Source organism: Myotis daubentonii, chromosome 9, assembly GCF_963259705.1.
Source record: "Myotis daubentonii chromosome 9, mMyoDau2.1, whole genome shotgun sequence".
Classification (NCBI taxonomy): Eukaryota; Metazoa; Chordata; class Mammalia; order Chiroptera; family Vespertilionidae; genus Myotis; species Myotis daubentonii.
Window position 1 is genome coordinate 23,463,676 of NC_081848.1, and position 18,258 is coordinate 23,481,933.

Consider the following 18,258-nt stretch of genomic DNA (forward strand, 5'->3'; position numbering starts at 1 on the left):
TGTCTCGGGTGTTCTATAGTTTCACTAGAGGCCCGGTGCATGAAATTTGTGCACTGGGGGGGGGGGTGTTCTTTAGCCCGGATTGCGAGAGGGTGCAGGCCAGGCCAAGGTACCCCACTGGTGCATGATTGGGGCCGGGGAGGGACGCAGGAGGTTGGCCAGCAGGGAAGGGACTGCGGGAGGGCTCCAGGGTGTGTATGGCCCGTCTTGATCAGTTGACCCCAGCAGCAAGCTAACCTACCGGTTGGAGCATCTGCCCCCTGGTGGTCAGTGTACATCATAGTGAGCGGTTGAGTGTCTTTAGCATATCATTAGCGTATCATGTGTTGATTGGTTGAACAGACGACTGGACAACCGAACACTTAGCATATTAAACTTTTATTATATAGGATTATGATATGTTTAGGTGTGGATTTATTTTTATCCTGCTTATGTCTGAGTTGATGTCTTTCTGGAAAATTCTCCATTATTATCTCTTCAAATACTGCTTTTTTCTCATTCTTACTAATATTTCCTTCTGCAATTCTAATTAGATTATGTTGGACTTTCTTATGCTATACTCTAATCTTATTAATCTCTTGTATCTTTAATATGTTTCTTTCAGAAACATTCTGAATAATTTCTTTAAACCTATGTTCCTTTTACTAAGTCTCTCTTCACCTGTTTCTAATCTACTATTTAACTCATTTGTTGTTTAATTTCATTTACTTTATTGCCAGTTTTCATTTTTAAATTAGTTTTTCAGACTTTTTTTATAGTTTCTTGCTTATATTTTTCGACCTTACTCCTTGAAGCATATTAAACATTCTTATTTTGTATCCAGCATGTGATAATTCCAAAATCTGAAGTTTTGTGTGTGATTCTGCAATGTTACTGCTTTGGTTCTTACTCATGGTTATTTGTTTATCTGTGTGTTTGCAATTTTTTACTTTCAGCTCATATCCCTTTGGATCATTATCTGAGAGAATTTTCTTTCAGGTCATGTTAATGTAGAATTCCTTTGGAGAGGATTTTATTTTGCTTTTTTCTATCACCTGGAGGCAGGCACTAAAATCCAGGGCCATTTTATATCAACATTTCTATTTGAATTTTTTGGACCACCCAGAACATTTTAAATTGAGCCAAAAACCTGTGTGAGAGCTGGTTTATAGTTCCAAATTATTAAGAGAGATTTTTTTCCCCTCTACACTCAGTGCCAAAGTGAAAAGAGTTGCTTCCTTGTTGTCTACTTCTAAGAAGAAATTGTATCCCAGTGAGGTCTCAGCTTTACACGGGAGTCTACAATTTGACTTTCTACTTTAGGTGTGCCCTAGTGTTCTCTGCTTTCTTCTGTGCCTTGCACAGGCTTCAAAACATGTTCAAGTTCACCAGCGTTTAACAGATTCCCTCAGGAACAAGGCTGGATTCTGCACATGCTTGCCTTTCACCTCCCCAAATAAACTTGTTTTTTGCTTTGGCCTATTACACACTTCTTGCCAGCGTAGGAATGCACTTAGAATATTCTAAACACACACACACACACACACACACACACACACACACACACACACACAATATTTAAGCTGTTTTCATCAAAACAGAAACAGACATGTTATTCAGGATATTTGTTATCTAGTCTGATGTATTGCAGAAAATGCAAATTCCAAGTTAAGCTGAAAATGTGTTGCAAACTGTATTAGAAAGGAAGGAAAAGTACTCATTTTCATGGAAAGATATAATCATTATTATTATTATTTTTAATCCTCACCTGAGGATACTTTTTCCATTGATTTTTAGACAGAGTAGAAGGGAGGAGGAGAGAGAGAAAGAGTGAGAGAGAGAAACATTGATGTGAGGGAACTTGAACTTGCAACTGAGGTATGTTTCCTTGACTGGGAATCGAACCCTTGACCCTTTGGTCTGTGGGCAAGTGCTCTAACCGCCAAGCAACCGGCCAGTGCAAAATATTTTATTAAGTAAAAAATGGTAAATGACCTCTTTGAGGACAGAAACAATATCTTTCTTATTTGTATCTTTAGGTCTTACCACTGTGCTTAAGACATAACAGGAGCTTTATAACTAATGAATGAATAAAATAATATAACCATTTGTATTGTATTGGAGCAGTGGTTCTCAACCTGTAGGTCGTGACCCCTTTGGCAATCGAACGACCCTTTCACAGGGGTTGCCTAAGACCATCCTGCATATCAGATATTTACATTACAATTCATAACAGTAGCAACATTACAGTTATGAGGTAGCAACGAAAATAATTTGATGGCTGGGTCACAACATGAGGAACTGTATTTAAAGTGCCAGAAGGTTGAGAACCATTGTGGAGGCTTCGCCAGTTGGGTCAGTGTAACTCGTTTCTAAATGTATATGTATGTATGATTTACTGGTTCCAAAATGAGCCTAGCACATCTCTGATAAACCTGTTAACAGGCAGGAACATACTTCAGCAACCTTGATTAGAGCTAATGCATTTCAGATTCTGAATTCTAAAATTGACCTTTTCACTCTGGATGGTAATTCACTTATCTGCATAAATATTATCCATGGACCTTCCCGTGGCTCTGCTTCTGTGAACTGAAAGGAGAGCATGGTGTTGAACATAAAATCACTGAATGGAGTAGGAGGGCCCCTGCCAGTGGTATTCCTCTTAAACTGAGGAGCTCTTCAAAACTTGGCAGAAACAGGAGATATGGGAATAGTAAGAGTTTCAAATTTCTGTCAGGTCAGGTTCTGAGGCTCATGGCTAATTCTGACTGGCTGGCAATCTGCGGTGAAGCTAACTGGAGGGAAAAACACATTGCTTTCATATGAGGAACAGCTTTGTCCCTTCTAGAATAATGTTTAGACAGACACTGGAATTAAGCAAAACGAGTTTCAAATCTGGCTTTGTCACTTAGTATCTTTAGTCAGCAAGCAAGCTGCTAAGCTTTCAAGTCTCTATTTCATCATCTGGAAGATGCAAATGCTAACATAAGATAGTGTTGAGATTAAAAAAGATAAGACCCATAAAACCATTACCACAGTGCCTCATGCATTGTAAACATGCAGTAACATCTGGCTATTCTTTTTGTCCTTCCCAGCGAAGCCTATTGTAGTATGCTTGTTGCACATTAAGACACTTAGTAAATACCTGCAAATTAACTGATAAAATCAGCCACCTCTACTTGTTGAGTGACTGCCCACATTTCTCCCGTGCCTTTGGCCTTCACCATTGAGAGAGAAACAAGAATCAGGATGATTCTTTGTTCCATGAAAACAAAGCCATGTAGACCCCTATTCACTTCAACTTCTAAAGAAGCTAGTGTCTTGCCCCATCAAAGGGTAGAAGACATCCCAAGCACCCGATGCCAGTGTCACCTTGGCGCCAGCAGCCTCCATTCTCTTTTCTCTGCCTTGGAAAACCTTGTGTGCTTCTCTTGAGTCAACATGCTGATGTGGAGCTCTGCTGCCATGGAGCCACCACCCACATAATCTCTCTCAAGAAGCCCTACGCGTTCTTGCCAACCTCCAAAGAGAGGTTAGAGCTGAAGACTGATTTTCTGGAGAGCTTGCTTTGTGACCCAGCGAGCGTGCTCCCAGCGATCCCCTTTGTTTGCTTGAGGAACTCTCACCTTGTCTCCAACAATTCAGCTCGGTCTCAGAAAGCATCATGCTGTCCTCAGAGGAAGTCCCAGTAGACCTTCTAATTTAAGGAAGCCATCGAAGGCTGGCACAGATTGACTAATAGCAAGCAGAGGAATGTCTATGGCGAGGGTTACAGGGGGTTAGGGGTTTTGTGGTCAGAATGTAAATGGAGTTACAGGATTTCTTTGAAAGCCTACCATCTCCTCGCTCCCATTTTATTTTTTCACTTAATTTGCAACTTCAAGCTAATTGCTTAGCTGTTTTAAATGTCAAGCTCTTGTTTGGAGATTGAAAGCAAAATATTTCTACAGGGGCATTTTTTATTTTCCTTTTACATTGCTTATTTTACTGGATGGGTTTTGCTTGTTTTACTGGATGTATTTTTGTACATCACTGCAAATGATATATTAGGGGACATATACCCACCCTAATGTCCAGGATAGTGGGTATAAAGAGAGCTGCTTAATCAGAGGGGGATCTTTAATAGTGTATACAGAGCGCAAGATGGCATCCATGACTTTTCCCAATGGGTAACGCTGTTTGCATCTTGAATTACACTATGAAATAAATCTTCCAACAAGAATAGAATAAAATATGCTTCCCATTGTTTCATTGGAGAAGGGGGTAGAATGTAGATGAAGAACCCACTGCTACCAGAGCAGACGAGAGATGATACTTGGCTCTCCCACCTTCCAACTATATGATGTTGGATAAGTATTTATTTTTTCTAATCCTATCCCCTTATTTTTATATTATTTATTGTACTAGCGAGGGCCTCCAACATGTTGATTAGAAGTTGTGAAAACAGACATCTTTTGCCTTGTTCTAAAATTTAGAAAGAAAGGGTTTTTGAAAATGTCTTTTTATCAGATATGACAAATCCCATCTATCTCTTGTTTTCTGAAAATGGATGGTAAATTTTGTCAAATATTTTTTCCATCTATTGATATTATTACCAAGGCTGTTGTTGCTTTGGTTTGTTAATATGGAAAGTTTATTAATTGGTATTGAAAGTTAAACCAAACTTGAATTTCTGGGGTAAACTCTAGTTGGTCACAACGTATTAGTTTCTATCTATTGGGGGATTTGATTTTTGTTAGGAATGTTTATAGTTTTCTAATTTCTTTGATTTGTATCAATGTAAAGCTTTTATTTTCTGTAAATGTTTGTATAGAATTTGTATCTTCTTGCTTAGATGTTTGGTAGAATTCATTATCACCACTGATTCCATCTTGGGCCTACTGTTTTCTTTGTAGAAAGGTTATTAAAATGCAATTTCTGTATAGATACAAATGCAATTTCCTTAATAGATATACTATTTCATCTTAAATGAGCTTTGGAAATTTGTGACTTTCAGGAAATTTTTAATTTCATCTCAGAAGTCAAATGTATTGGCATAAAGCTGTTCACAGTTTTTCTGTGTTTTCCTTTTAATGCATCAAGATCTATAGTGATGTTCTCATTTCATTTTTGATATTGATAGTTTGGATCCTTTCTTTTTTTCTCCTGATCGGCCTTACTAGAAGTTTATCAACTTTATTTACAAAAATTTTGGTTATACCAATTTTCTCTATTGTTTTTGGTTTCTATTTGTTTGATAAAATATTTTTTATCTTTATTCTTTCTGCTCACCTTATTTACTTTTCGTTTTTGTTTTCAAAAATCTTAAACCACACTAAATCACTGGTTTCAGATCATTCTTGGTTTCTAATATAAGCATTTAAAGTAATAAATTTTACTCTAAGTATCCTACTGATTTTATGTTGTGTTTTAATTGAATTTGGAGCATTTTCAAATTTTCTTAGACATTTTTTTTGTTTGGCCCAGAGGTTATTTAATTATGTGTTATTTAATTTCTACTATTTGAATATCTTCTCAATATCATTTGTTTTTTAGTTTTCTAACCTAATTCCATTGAAGGGTCAAAGAAAATATTTTTTAATCCATAAGATTTCAATTTTTATAGATTTAAACAATGTATAGGGATTTATGTCTTAGAATATAGCTTACCTTGGTGAATATTTCATGCACAGTTAAAAACATGTTCACTCTGATGTTGTTAGGTAGAGTGTTCAATAATTAGGTCAAGTTAGTTGATGACATTGTTCAAGTTTTTATATTCTAATTTTCTATTATATTAATTATTGAGTAAGAGTGTTGGAGTCTCCACCTCAAACTGTGAATTTGTCTCATATCAGTGCATGTATTTTGAAACTCTGCTTTCACATGCATACAGATTTAGGATTATTATATTAATAATAAATAGATACTTTTATTACTATAAAATATTCTTAGTCACTTTTTTCTTTTCTCAAATTCTACTTTGGTTGAGAGTAGGAAATACAGTTAATCAAACTTTCTTATGTTTACTATTTTTTTGGTATCTTTTCCCATTCTTCTACTTTTTTAAAATTGTTGACACTATTACAAATGTTCCCCATTTCCCCCCACCCCATCCCTTTGCCCACCTCCACCCAGTTCCCAGCCCCCCACCACCCCTGGCCTTTGCCACAGCGTTGCCTGTGTCCATGGGCTTTGGCTAATCTCTTCACCTTCTTTTAAGTATACTTGAGATGGGTTTTTGTAACAGTATTTAGTTGGGTTTTGCTTTTTTATCCAATATAATAATCTCCGCTTTACAATTTGATTGTTTAATACAATTATTAATTTTAATGTAGTTATCAATATGTCTGGATTTAGATCTACTGTCTTGCTATTTCTTTCTATTTGTGTATCTTTCCTTGCTTTTTAATAATTGAATACATTTTTATGGTTTCTTTCTAACTATGCTTATGACTTCCAGGCCCAAACCCTTTGCTCTATCTATCATCTATCTATTATTTATTTATTTAAGTTTGGTGGTTTATCTAGGGCAGTGGTTCCCAACCTTCTGGCCCTTTAAATACAGTTCCTCATGTTGTGACCCAACCATAAAATTATTTTCGCTGCTACTTCATAACTGTAATATTGCTACTGTTATGAATCGTAATGTAAATCTCTGATATGCAGGATGGTCTTAGGCGACCCCTGTGAAAGGGTCATTTGACCGCCAAAGGGGTTGCGACCCACAGGTTGAGAACTGCTGCTCTAGGGCTTAACAAATACATCTTTACATTACCAGAGTCTACCTTTAAAAAACATTGTATCACTTCATGTATGGTCAGAGAACCTTCCAACAGTGTACATCCATTTTCACCTTTCTATTCCTTTTATTGTTTTTTCTCATACATTTTACAATACATATGTTATAAACTGATAAATTTATTATTATTTCTAATTAAATAGTTCTTTTAAAGGAATTTTAAAGTTGAAAAAAAAATCTTATGCATTTATCCACAAATCTATGCTCTTCATTCTTTTTTGATGGTCAGAATTAGCATCTGGTATCATTTTCTCTCTGCTTAAAGAAATTTCTTTAACGTTTCTTGTAATGAATATCTGCTGGTAATTAACTCTTTTAGTTTTGACTATCTAAAAAATTCTCTATTTTATCTTCATTTCTGAAAGATATGAAAGATAAGGTTGATGGTTTATTTCTTTCAATCCTTAAACATGTTTAAGTGTCTTCTAGCTTGCATAGTGGCTGATGAGAAATTTGCTTTTATTCTTCTCTTTGTACCTCTTTACATAATGTGTTTCTATTTTTTGGTCTGGATGCTTTTAAGATTTTCTTTTTATTGATGGTTTTTAGTAATTTGACCATTATGTGATTGGGTATTATTTTATTTATTTTTCTTTTGCTTGGGGTTCATTGAGCTTATAGGATCTCTGCATTTATAGTTTTCATTAAAGTTGGAATAGTTTTGAGCACTATTTCTTTAAATATATTTTTTAATCATAGGAATATTAACTGCTTAATATAGCTCCGCAGATTGCATATTCTCTGTTTATTTTCCTCTAGTGCTTCATTTTTGGACAGCATTCTACTGTGTCTTCAGGTATGGTGATCATTTCTTCTTCAGTGTCTAATTTTTTGTTAATCCTTCCCAATGTATTTTTTTAAAATTTTTTATTGATTAAGTTTTTACTTATGTGTCCTTATCCCCACGTTACCCCCTAACTCCCCCACTCATGCTCTCACCCCCCTGTTGTCTGTGTCCATTGGTTAGGCCTATATGCTTGCATGTAAGTCCTTTGGTTGATCTCTCCCCCTTACCCCTTATCTTCCCTCCAAGGACCAATGATCCGATTGATGCCTCTCCATCTCTGGATCTGTCCTTGTTCATCAGTTTATGTTGCTCATTATATTCCACAAATGAGTGAGATCATGTGGTATTTATCTTTCTCTGACTGGTTTATTTCACTTAGCATAATGCTCTCCAGTTCCATCCATGCTGTTTGCAAATGGTAAGAACTCCTTCTTTTTTACTGCAGCATAGTATTCCATTGTGTAGATGTACCACTGTTTTTTAATCCACTCATCTACTGATGGGCACTTAGGCTGTTTCTAAATCTTAGCTATGGTGAATTGTGCTGCTATGAACATAGGGTGCATATATCCTTTCTAATTGGTGTTTCTAGTTTCTTGGAGTATTCCTAGAAGTGGGATCACTGGGTCAAATGGGAGTTCCATTTTTAGCTTTTTGAGGAAACTTCATACTGTTCTCCACAGTGGCTGCACCAGTCTGCATTCCCACCAGCAGTGCATGAGTGTTCCTTTTTCTCCACATCCTCGCCAGCACTTGTTGTTTGTTGATTTGTTGATGATAGCCAGTCTGACAGGTGTGAGATGGTAGGTACCTCATTGTCGTTTTGATTTGCATCTCTTAGATGATTAGTGACTTTGAGCATGTTTTCATGTCTTTTGCCCTTCCTTCTGTCTTCTTTGGAAAAGTGTCTACTTAGGTCTGTTGCCCATTTTTTGATTGGGTTGTTTATCTTCCTTTTGTTTAGTTGTATGAGTTCCCTGTAAATGTTGGAGATTAAACCCTTATCGGTAATAAAACTGGCAAATATGTTCTCCCATGCAGTGGGCATTCTTGCTGTTTTGTTGATGGTGTCTTTTGCTGTGCAGAAGCTTTTTATTTTGATGTAGTCCCATTTGTTTATTTTCTCTTTAGTTTCCAAAGCCCTAGGAGATGTATCAGTGAAGAAATTGCTTCGGCATATATCTGCTATTTTGCTGCCTGTGGATTCCTGTAGTATTTTTACGGTTTCTTGTCTTATGTTTAAGTCCTTAAACTCCATTTTAAGTTTGTTTTTGTGAATGGTGTAAGTTGGTGATCTAGTTTTATTTTTTTGCATGTATCTGTCCAATTTTCCAACACCATTTATTGAAGAGACTGTCTTGACTCCATTGTATGTTCATGCCTCCTTTGTCAAATATTAATTGAGCATAGTGGTTTGGGTCAATTTCTGGGTTCTCTATTCTATTCCATTGATCTATATGTCTGTTCTTGTGCCAGTACCAGGCAGTTTGAGAACAGTGGCTTTGTAATACAGCTTGATATCTGGTATTGAAATCCCACCAACTTTGTTTTTCTTTCTCAGGATTCCTGCAGCTATTGGGGGTCTTTTTTTATTCCAGATGAATTTTTGGAAAGTTTGGTCTAAGTCTGTGACATATGCCATTGGTATTTTAATGGGGAGTGCATTGAATCTATAGATTGCTTTGGGTAGTATGGACATTTTGATGATGTTGATTCTACCAATCCATGAACACTGTATGTTCTTCCATCTGTTTATGTCTTCCTCTATCTCTTTTTTAGTGTCCTGTAGTTTTCCACATATAGGTCTTTTGCCTCCTTAGTTAAGTTTATTTTTAGGTATCTTAATTTTTTTGGTGCGATGGTAAATGGGATTGCTTTTTTAGTCTCTCTTTCTGTAAGTTCATTATTGGTGTATAGAAATGCCATAGATTTATTGGCATTAATTTTGTATTCTGCTACATTGCCAAATTTATTTATTAAGTCTAGTAATTTTTTGATGGAGTCTTTAGTGTTTTCTATATACAGTATCATGTCATCTGCGAATAAGGACAGTTTTACTTCTTCTTTTCCAATTTGGATGCCTTTTATTTCTTCTTCTTGTCTAATTGCAATGGCTAATACTTCCAGGACTATGTTGAACAGGAGTGGTGAGAGTGGGCATCCCTGTCTTGTTCCTGTTCTTAGGGGAAATGGTTTTAGTTTTTGCCCATTGAGTATGATGTTGGCTGTGGGTTTGTTATATATGGCTTTTATTATGTTGAGGAATGATCCTTCTATTCCCACTTTGCTGAGACTGATTACATAGATTCACATATAACTTTTCTCTCTCGCTTACAACTCAACTGCTTTCAACTCTATATGGAACATACAGTATTAGCACTTAAACAGTTTATTCCAACCCATTTCTTCTTTTATATTCTAACTAGGGGCCCGGTGCACGAAATTCGTGCACTGGGTGTGTGTGTGTGGGGGGGGGGAGTGTCCCTCAGCCCAGCCTGCCCCCTCTCACATACTGGGAACCCTCAGGCGTTGACCCCCATCACCCTCCAATCGCAGGATCGGCCCCTTGCCCAGAGGCGTCAGGCCTGGGCAGGGGACCCTCATTTCCCCCCATCACTGGTTCTGCCCCCAGCCCAGGCCTGATGCCTCTGGCCTAGGCGTTCGGCCCAGGCAGCGGGGACCCACAGCTGCAGCGGCCCCGCGATCGTGGGCTCCGCTTTAGGCCCAGGCAAGGGGCCCCTAGCTCCTGGGACTGCCAGCTTCGACCGTGCCCAGCTCCCATCGCTGGCTCCACCCCTACTTCCTGCTATCACTGGCCAGGGTGGAAAAGGCGCCTGATTCTCTGATCATGGCTGCCCCCCAGCTCTTAGCTCCCCCCTGGGTTTCCGATCACTGTCAGTGGCAGGGGGCTTCTTCCTGCTTTCCCTTTCGCCTCCCTGCATTGTGCCTACATATGCAAATTAACCGCCATCTTGTTGGCAGTTAACTGCCAATCTTAGTTGGCAGTTAATTTGCATATAGCCCTGATTAGCCAATGAAAAGGGTATCGTCGTACGCCAATTACCATTTTTCTCTTTTATTAGTGTTGATACATCTTCATTATGTTGTTTGATGAGATAGACCCACAAGAAGACGGTCGTGCCCAAGGTCAGCCCCACTTTCAGCCAATCAGGCTTGTCGTGTAGCAGCTCCCCAACATAGAACTTGGACCTGCTGACAAGCCGCTCTGGAGCCTGGCCGGGGCCAGCAGCCGGGAGAAGGGCTGCAGCCACGCAGACGGCGCCATCTTGCTGGGCGGGCTCCCCCTCCCCTTCCCCCCACAATGTATTTTTATTTTAAACATTTCTGAAAGTTTAACTTAGAGTATTTTTTTATATCTTTCATTTATCTCTTCATTATGATTATGCCTCGTTTATCTTCTTTGAACATGCAGTTTCTTTATAAAACCTGTCTTTATGTCCTTGTCTGCTAATTTTATCACCTTTGGGTTTTTCCGTCGTTATTAATTACTTTCCTGATCACAAATCCTATATTTCTGCTTTACTTTGAGTTTTAAACTGTTTGGTACGGATATATATATATATATAATCTTTAAATAGTGTTGGAGTTTTTTCTGGCACCCAATTAAGTTACTTGAAATCAATTTGATCCTGCTGAAACTGATTTTAAGCTTTACTTATTGCCACTTCAGAGCAACATTCAGTCTGAGGATAATTGAACTCCTATTCTGAGGCAATGTCCTTCTGAGGATTCTAGTCGGTATCTTTCCATTCTGGCTGGTGGGAACACTAACTATTGTAAGCTTTGAATGAGGAACTTTCTGTCTCCTGTTCTCTGGCGACCTTCCCCCAGCCTTGGTGGGTTTCTTCTCATGCCTGTGCAGGTGAGTACTCAACTAGATTCGCGGACACTCATCTGCAGATCTCCAGGCTCGCTCTCTCATCTCTGATGCTGTGCAGCTCCCTTCTCTCTAATACTGTGCCCCCAAATTCTAGTCATACTTGGGTTTCTCTCTTCTTAGCTGTGTCCACTAGGCTCTGGGCTCTTCTTTCCCTGAGCTGTAGCCTACAAACTGCCTCCAGAGGTAATCTGGGGATTTGTAGGGCTTATATCGTTTGTGTTACTTTTCTCAGCGATCACAGTCCTCCATTGCTTTTTGTCCAATATATGAAAGTCATTGTTTCATTTATTTGTCTGTGTGGCCTTCTGCCTATGGCTTATGAATATCTGTTCTGTAGTTCCCACATTAGTCCCTGTTCAAAGTTGTTTTATCCTGAAAGTCCCAAATGGATCATTACTAGTCATGCATTTATGCATTCATTTATTCATTCGTTACATCACTGCTAGGAAACTATGTGAGGAGAAATAGGGTGAGTAAGACACAGTCACTATGTTGGAGACCTACCTGAGTATGTGAGTAACAGAATTTTCCTATAATAATTGGGTTATAGGGCTGCAATGGGCACAGGCCTGCTGTCCTGAAAGGATGAATGAAGTGTCATGGGAAACCAGGGCAGGAAGGAATTCATCATAACTGGAATGGGTTAGGAGCAGGAACCCTTAGGTAAGGAAGACTTCACTTAAGACGGAACTCACCTGTGGCACAATGCAACAGCCTAGTGCCCTCTGTAAGAGGCTGGGTGCTTTTCAGAGAACAATGTCAGTATTCAGAGAGAGTTAGCTGCTAATTTTTAGTGCTTCTTCTGAGTGAGTAACTTGATGTATAGAAATTATAATCCTTTTAATTATCTTGAAAAGGAGAATCCTCTCTATTTACTAATCTAGGAAACAGAGCCTGAAAAAAAGGTAAGCGACAAGTCATGAGGATTCATCTTAAATATAAATCACTTAAGCTTACTGCATTTTATGAAATCATTAACTTTTTCATATTTAAGTTTTCAACAAATATGATATTATTTATCTAATATTATTTATTAGTCCTTCAGTCATCCATCTGTAGTTTTCCAAGAGCAACCAAAAATTGAACTAAAAACTATATCTTTAGTTTCCATTCCTTTATCAAAGTTTTATACAACTTTGAAATATATAAATCTTGAAAGTACTTCTGTTTAAAAATTATAAATTAACAAGTTATGGACCTGGAACTTCCTTTGTTGATGTTTTTGAAAATAAATTTAATTTATTTAATGGAAATCAGGCTATTCAGATTTTCTAAACTATAAAAAAGCAAATATATATTTAATTTTATTTTTTTATACTTTTATAAATTTTACATTTGTGTGTGACATTTGAAAAAGTATTAAAAATCAAATATATATTACATAAAAATATATCTAATTTTTAAAATTTTCATCAGAGAATGGAAAGCAGGAACATATTTATGCATTTTGAGCAGCAAAAAATTCGTATATATATTTTATTCTACCTTCTCAATAACTCTATTAGGCAGGTATTGTTATTCTCATTTTGGAAATATTCAAACACGGGTAGTTAATAATAACCTGGAAATTTAAATTCAGACCCGTGTGATTCTAAAACACTTTCTCATCCTGCTTCAGCAAAACTGCCTGGGAAGTGCCTTTAAGAATGGCTGACTCTAAGTTCTACTTATTTACTTTGAAATAGTACTTAGCATAATTTAAGGTATTTAATATGTGAGAGAGAAAATGGAAATTCCTTCAGTCATTCACCCATTCAACAAATACTTATTGAATTTCTACCTTATGCCAGGCACAGTGTTGATAGGATTCAACTCTGCAGGAGACACAGCTCTTGCACCTCAGGTGCTTCCAGCTCTGGGGTGGGGGTGGGGTGGGGAAAGGTGGGGGTGGGGGTCAGGGACAGAGGACACAGGCTCTGTCAGAACAGTATAGTAAGTACTGCGCTGAGGGAGTCTGGGAGTGCAGAGGTGCACGCAGGGTGGGTACAAAACCCAGGCCTCAGAATTCATGAAGACTTCCTGGACAATTTGCTGATACAGGAAGGATGAGTCCATGTTAGCCAAACAGTGGAGGTGAGGAGCAGGGGTGAAGGTGGAGGGTGATGGCAGTGTTCTAAACAGAAGGACCTAATTGTATGAAGATGTCTGATGTCACAGGAGCCTCCAATGGCCTGACATGCTGTCTAATATTTGTTGGAACATGGGTGGGCAGGCAGGGCAGCAGTGATTGAATGGAGGAATAATTGAGGAACATAATCCAGCAATTACTGTAGGAGCAGGAGATGAGAGTTATTGACCCAGAAATTCCCTGTAAAAGGGCTTTCTTTCTGTCCTTTCAATTCCCAGAGACAGATTGTGCTGATGTCGGAGGGAAAATGCGTGCTTTTGTCCCTCCTATCTAAGTAGGTCAGTATTTGCTAACACTCAAGGAGTCTGCATTATTTCCCAGTCGGCTAGAACACTGTGCTAATGAGGATCAGGTCTTAGGTTCAATCCCCTTACAGGCCTCTTAGCTTTGCTCTGTTCTGTAGGCACAGGCAGCGCCCCCCACCCAGGCTGTGCTTTCTGAAATGCCAGTGGCTGGACTGCGGAGACCTTCAGACAGATTAGAGAAAACTTGAGCGCTCAGGGCCTCCGAGGGGTGCAGCTTCCAGTGAGTGTTCCACTAACAGCGCATAATCAATGTAATTGTGGTTTTCTAAGAATGCTTAAAACATTTAGTGCTACTCCCACTAAATCTCTCACCTCAGCTCCTGTGGAAAATTTCTTGCCAAGGACCCGCAATCAGCTACTACTCTCCTCTGCAGAGGCAGCTAACAATATTTATTAAAAATCTAGTCAATTAGGGGTCCTGTGATGCTGTATTGAGAGTGCCAGAAATACAATCCCTTGGATATAGAAGCTTAAGCTTAAATACCCACATATTTACCCAGCGATGACTTTACAGTACAATCTATAGACCCAGCTCCATGCTAGACGTCTAGAAGAGAAGACACCCTAATTAACAGTATTGAAGATGGCCTGTGTGCCAAACATGTAGCTAAGAAACTTGCAAAAATTATTTTATTTAATGTTCAAAATAGCAAGTCAAAACTTAAGCTCCCCATCACTTCCCTCCTTCCTGGGAGAGATTAAAAGTATGAAAATATGTGGTCATAGAAAAAAAACGCAATGGTCAGAAATTTTCCCAGAAGAAATTTCCAGGCAGAGAGGTCCAAATCATTACAACTATAACCAGTATTTATCCACATTTACTTTGTAGCAGAATTTTATTCTGAGCCCTTTATATCATTAAAAATCTTTCATCTTTAACTTAATTCAGTGAAGATAGATTCTGTAATCATTGATATTTTATCTATGAGGAAATTGAGGCAAAAAGGACAAAGAGGTAAGCCTGTCCAAGTTCACATGAGAGGTAAGTGACTGAGCCAGGATCCTAATCCAGGCATTGCCTTAGTTATACTGAGGAGGTTCTACTGTGCTCATTTACCATGCACATGTAGTCTTCGGTGATGGGTCTATTACAATCTTTTTCTCCTTTTAAAATCAGGTTGTTTATCTTCTAGTTATTGAGCTTAGCGGGTTTTAAAAATAGTTTATACTGGATTCAGTTACTTTACCAAGTATGTGATTTGCAGATATTTTCTTCAAGTCTTTTTAGTATCTTTCAAAGGATAAAAATTTCAATTTTGTTGAAGGCCAATTTATCAAATTTTTTTTCTTTTCTTATGCTTTCTTGTGTGTGTGTGTATATGGGGGCACTAGCTAAGAGATCTTTGTCTATTCAAGATCACAAAGATTTTCTTTTATTTCCCTCCTTGGAGTTTTATAGTTTTTACTTTTAGGTTGAGGCCTATGTTTCATTTTGAGTTAATTTTGTATGTGATGTGGGGAAAGGTTAAAATAATTATATTCCATATGGATATCCAGTTTTTCTAGCACCATTTGTTACAAAGACTGTTTTTTTTTTTCATTGAATTACATTGGCAGCTTTGTTGACAACCAATTAATCATAACTTCTGTTAATAATGTGTAATTTTTGGTGTACTCATCTTTCATATTTTGTTAATTTATCTGTAAATATTTTTTATGTGTACAGTGCTACTAAAACTAATATTTTTAATTTCAATTGCCAAATAATTTTTTTTTGTTAAAATATAGTAATATGCTCTGGCAGGCATGGCTCAATGGGTAGAGCGTTGGTCTGCACATTGGAGGGTCGAGGGTTCGATTCCTGGTCAAGGGCATAAACCTGGGTTGCAAGTTTGACCCCTGTTGACCCTATATACCATATTGGCAAGAATTAACATTTTAAAAATTTATGTCTTTTAACCTATTATATGGTTTATCTCTTTATTTATTTTAATGTATTATTTTACTATCTTTTTAATAACAAATTTTTCTTTTACCTTTTTAAAGATGTGGCTTTATTGTCTTTAAATCATGTAGTTTTTGATGAAAAACCTGCTCTCATTTTTTTTTTATTCTACTCTATGTAATGTGTGTCTAATTCTTCCTCTAGCTGCTTTTGTAACTCACTTTGTCACTGGTTTTCAGCAACTTGATTATGATGTGCCTTGGTGTGACTTTCTTTATGTTTTATTTGATTTGATATCTGATGACCTTCTTAGATATGTAGATTTTTAGTTTTCTTTACATTTGGATATTCATTTTTTGTTATTTCTCCAAGTAGCTCTCCTTTTGATGAACATATTTAAAAGCATTATATTGTACTAGAGGCCCCGTGCACAAAATTCATGCACAGGTGGAGTCCCTAGGCTTCGCTGGTGATCAGGGCCAATCAGGGCCAGGCCTATCAGGGCCAGGCAGGAGAGGAGGCGATGGTCACCCGGCCAGGTGCGGAAGGAGCGGACGCCGGACACCGACACCACCATCATTGGTGCCCTGCCACTGTCCAGTTCCCCACCTCCCCCCTCCTCCTTCCCTCGCCGCCATGCTGCCACCATGGCGGGTGGGTGGTGGGCCGATCCGGGTGAGGGACCGCGGGAGGTTGGCTGACTGGGGGAGGTTGGCTGTGTAAGTGCACTGACCACCAGGGGGCAGCTCCTGTGTTGAGCATCTGCCCCCTAGTGGTCAGTGCACGTCTTAGCGACCGGTCGTTTTGGTCGTTTTGGTCATTCCAGTCATTCCAGTTGCTTAGGCTTTTATATATATAGATGATTGCTTGATACTGTGTGGTATCTGATTGAGGGTCTGTTCATTTATTTCAGGTTATTTTCCTCTGTGTTTCATGTAGCGTCGTTTGTATAATTCTGTTCCACACTTTAATATTCTTCTACAGTTTCTAATCTGTCAATCCCATCACCCCGTGTATATTTTATTTCACAAATTGTTTCTATATCTAGAAGTTCTATTTGCCTTTTCTGATATGTACTATTTTTCTAGTTATGTTAATGTTTTTTAGTCTGTATTCTTTAGCTTACTTAAGATTTATAGTAACTCTATTTTTTGTTTTTTTCAAAAAGCTTTATTATTTCCATTTGGTCCAATGCATGGGAGAGGGCTCCAGGGTGGTTAAAAGGATGCCTAGTGGTTTCAGGAAGAGGCTCAGGCAAAAGCCAGAGACCAGGGAGATGCTCCTCAAAGGTCTCTGAGTTCCAAAGGCTCCTAGTCGTGCTTCAGGGTGAGCCTTTTGAAGAGGTACTCGTCCAGCCCAGCCCGGGGCAGGCCAGCCTGCAGGAAGTCAGTCAGGTTCACCCATCTCTTCGATGAGTTTCACCTGCTCATTCAGGAAGGGGTTCTCCAGGAATTCAGAGAGATGGGGGTCTGTATGGACAGAGCCCAGGGCATGCAGATCCAAAAGGGCCTGGTTCAGATTCTTCTCCAAGGCCATCTTGGCTTCCATGGCATCCTGAGTTTTGCCCCTTCATCTTGGGAAGGCTTCAGCAAGTCCTGGAAGAGAATGCGGCCACTGCACTGGTTATGCATCTTTAAGAGACATGGGGTGCCCTCACACTTCTCTTCAGCCAACTTGTGGAAGAAGTGGCCCATGCCCTCCATAGCCACATCATCATGGTGAAAATCGGTACACAAAGAGAGGTAGGTGTAGACGGCCGGTAGATGCAGGTTGGCCAGGTGGTTGACGGCAGCCTCCACCTCCATGGAATAATTCTGATGAATTTTTGGAGCTCATGATTGTTCAACAGTAAGGAGTTAAGGTAAAAAAAATGGTGTTGGCTGGTCTCAGAGGCTGAGGATGGCTGAGGTGGTTCTGAAGGTGGTGACTGGAAAAGAAGTTGGAGGGTGGTCAGAGGTTGGAAGAAAGGGTCTATTCCAAACACTGTTGGAGCCAGAGACAGATCGGGGCAGCACCCAGGGTACCGTGAGATTTATAATAACTCTTTCAGGCCAGGCTTGAATCAGCTAGATGCTTTACATAAGCAATGAATTCATTTTTGCTTAAATGAGCATTATTACTCTTATTTTACAATCAAGGAAACTAAAGCTCAGAAGGGCAAATTAACTGTTCTCTTCAATATTAACTCCCCTTTACCTGGTTGTTTAGACTTAAATAAGTATTTTACTTCTATGAATCTCAGTTTCCGTGTCTATTAAACTAGAGATCATAACAATTTCACAGCATTGTATGTGAAAAGTACTTTTCCTCTGAAGTTACTTTTGCTGCAGTTGGAAGAAGAAATTTAAATGTATCTCAGGGAACAGCCCAGCAATAGCAGAGCTAAGGGTATGCATTTGCATAAATGTGTGGTGGAGGAAAGACACTTCATTGGAAGGCTCTTCTAAATTAGGGAGCAGGAGAAGATAGGGGCATTCTTGCAGAGGTGTGTG

The 18,258-nt window shown here is 38.7% G+C and overlaps 1 pseudogene; it reads right to left on the minus strand.

Annotated features, from left to right (window-relative positions):
• Positions 1 to 17,076: 17,076 nt before the first annotated feature.
• Positions 17,077 to 18,258, minus strand: part of LOC132241742 (ferritin light chain-like) — a 70,625-nt pseudogene continuing 69,443 nt past the window's right edge.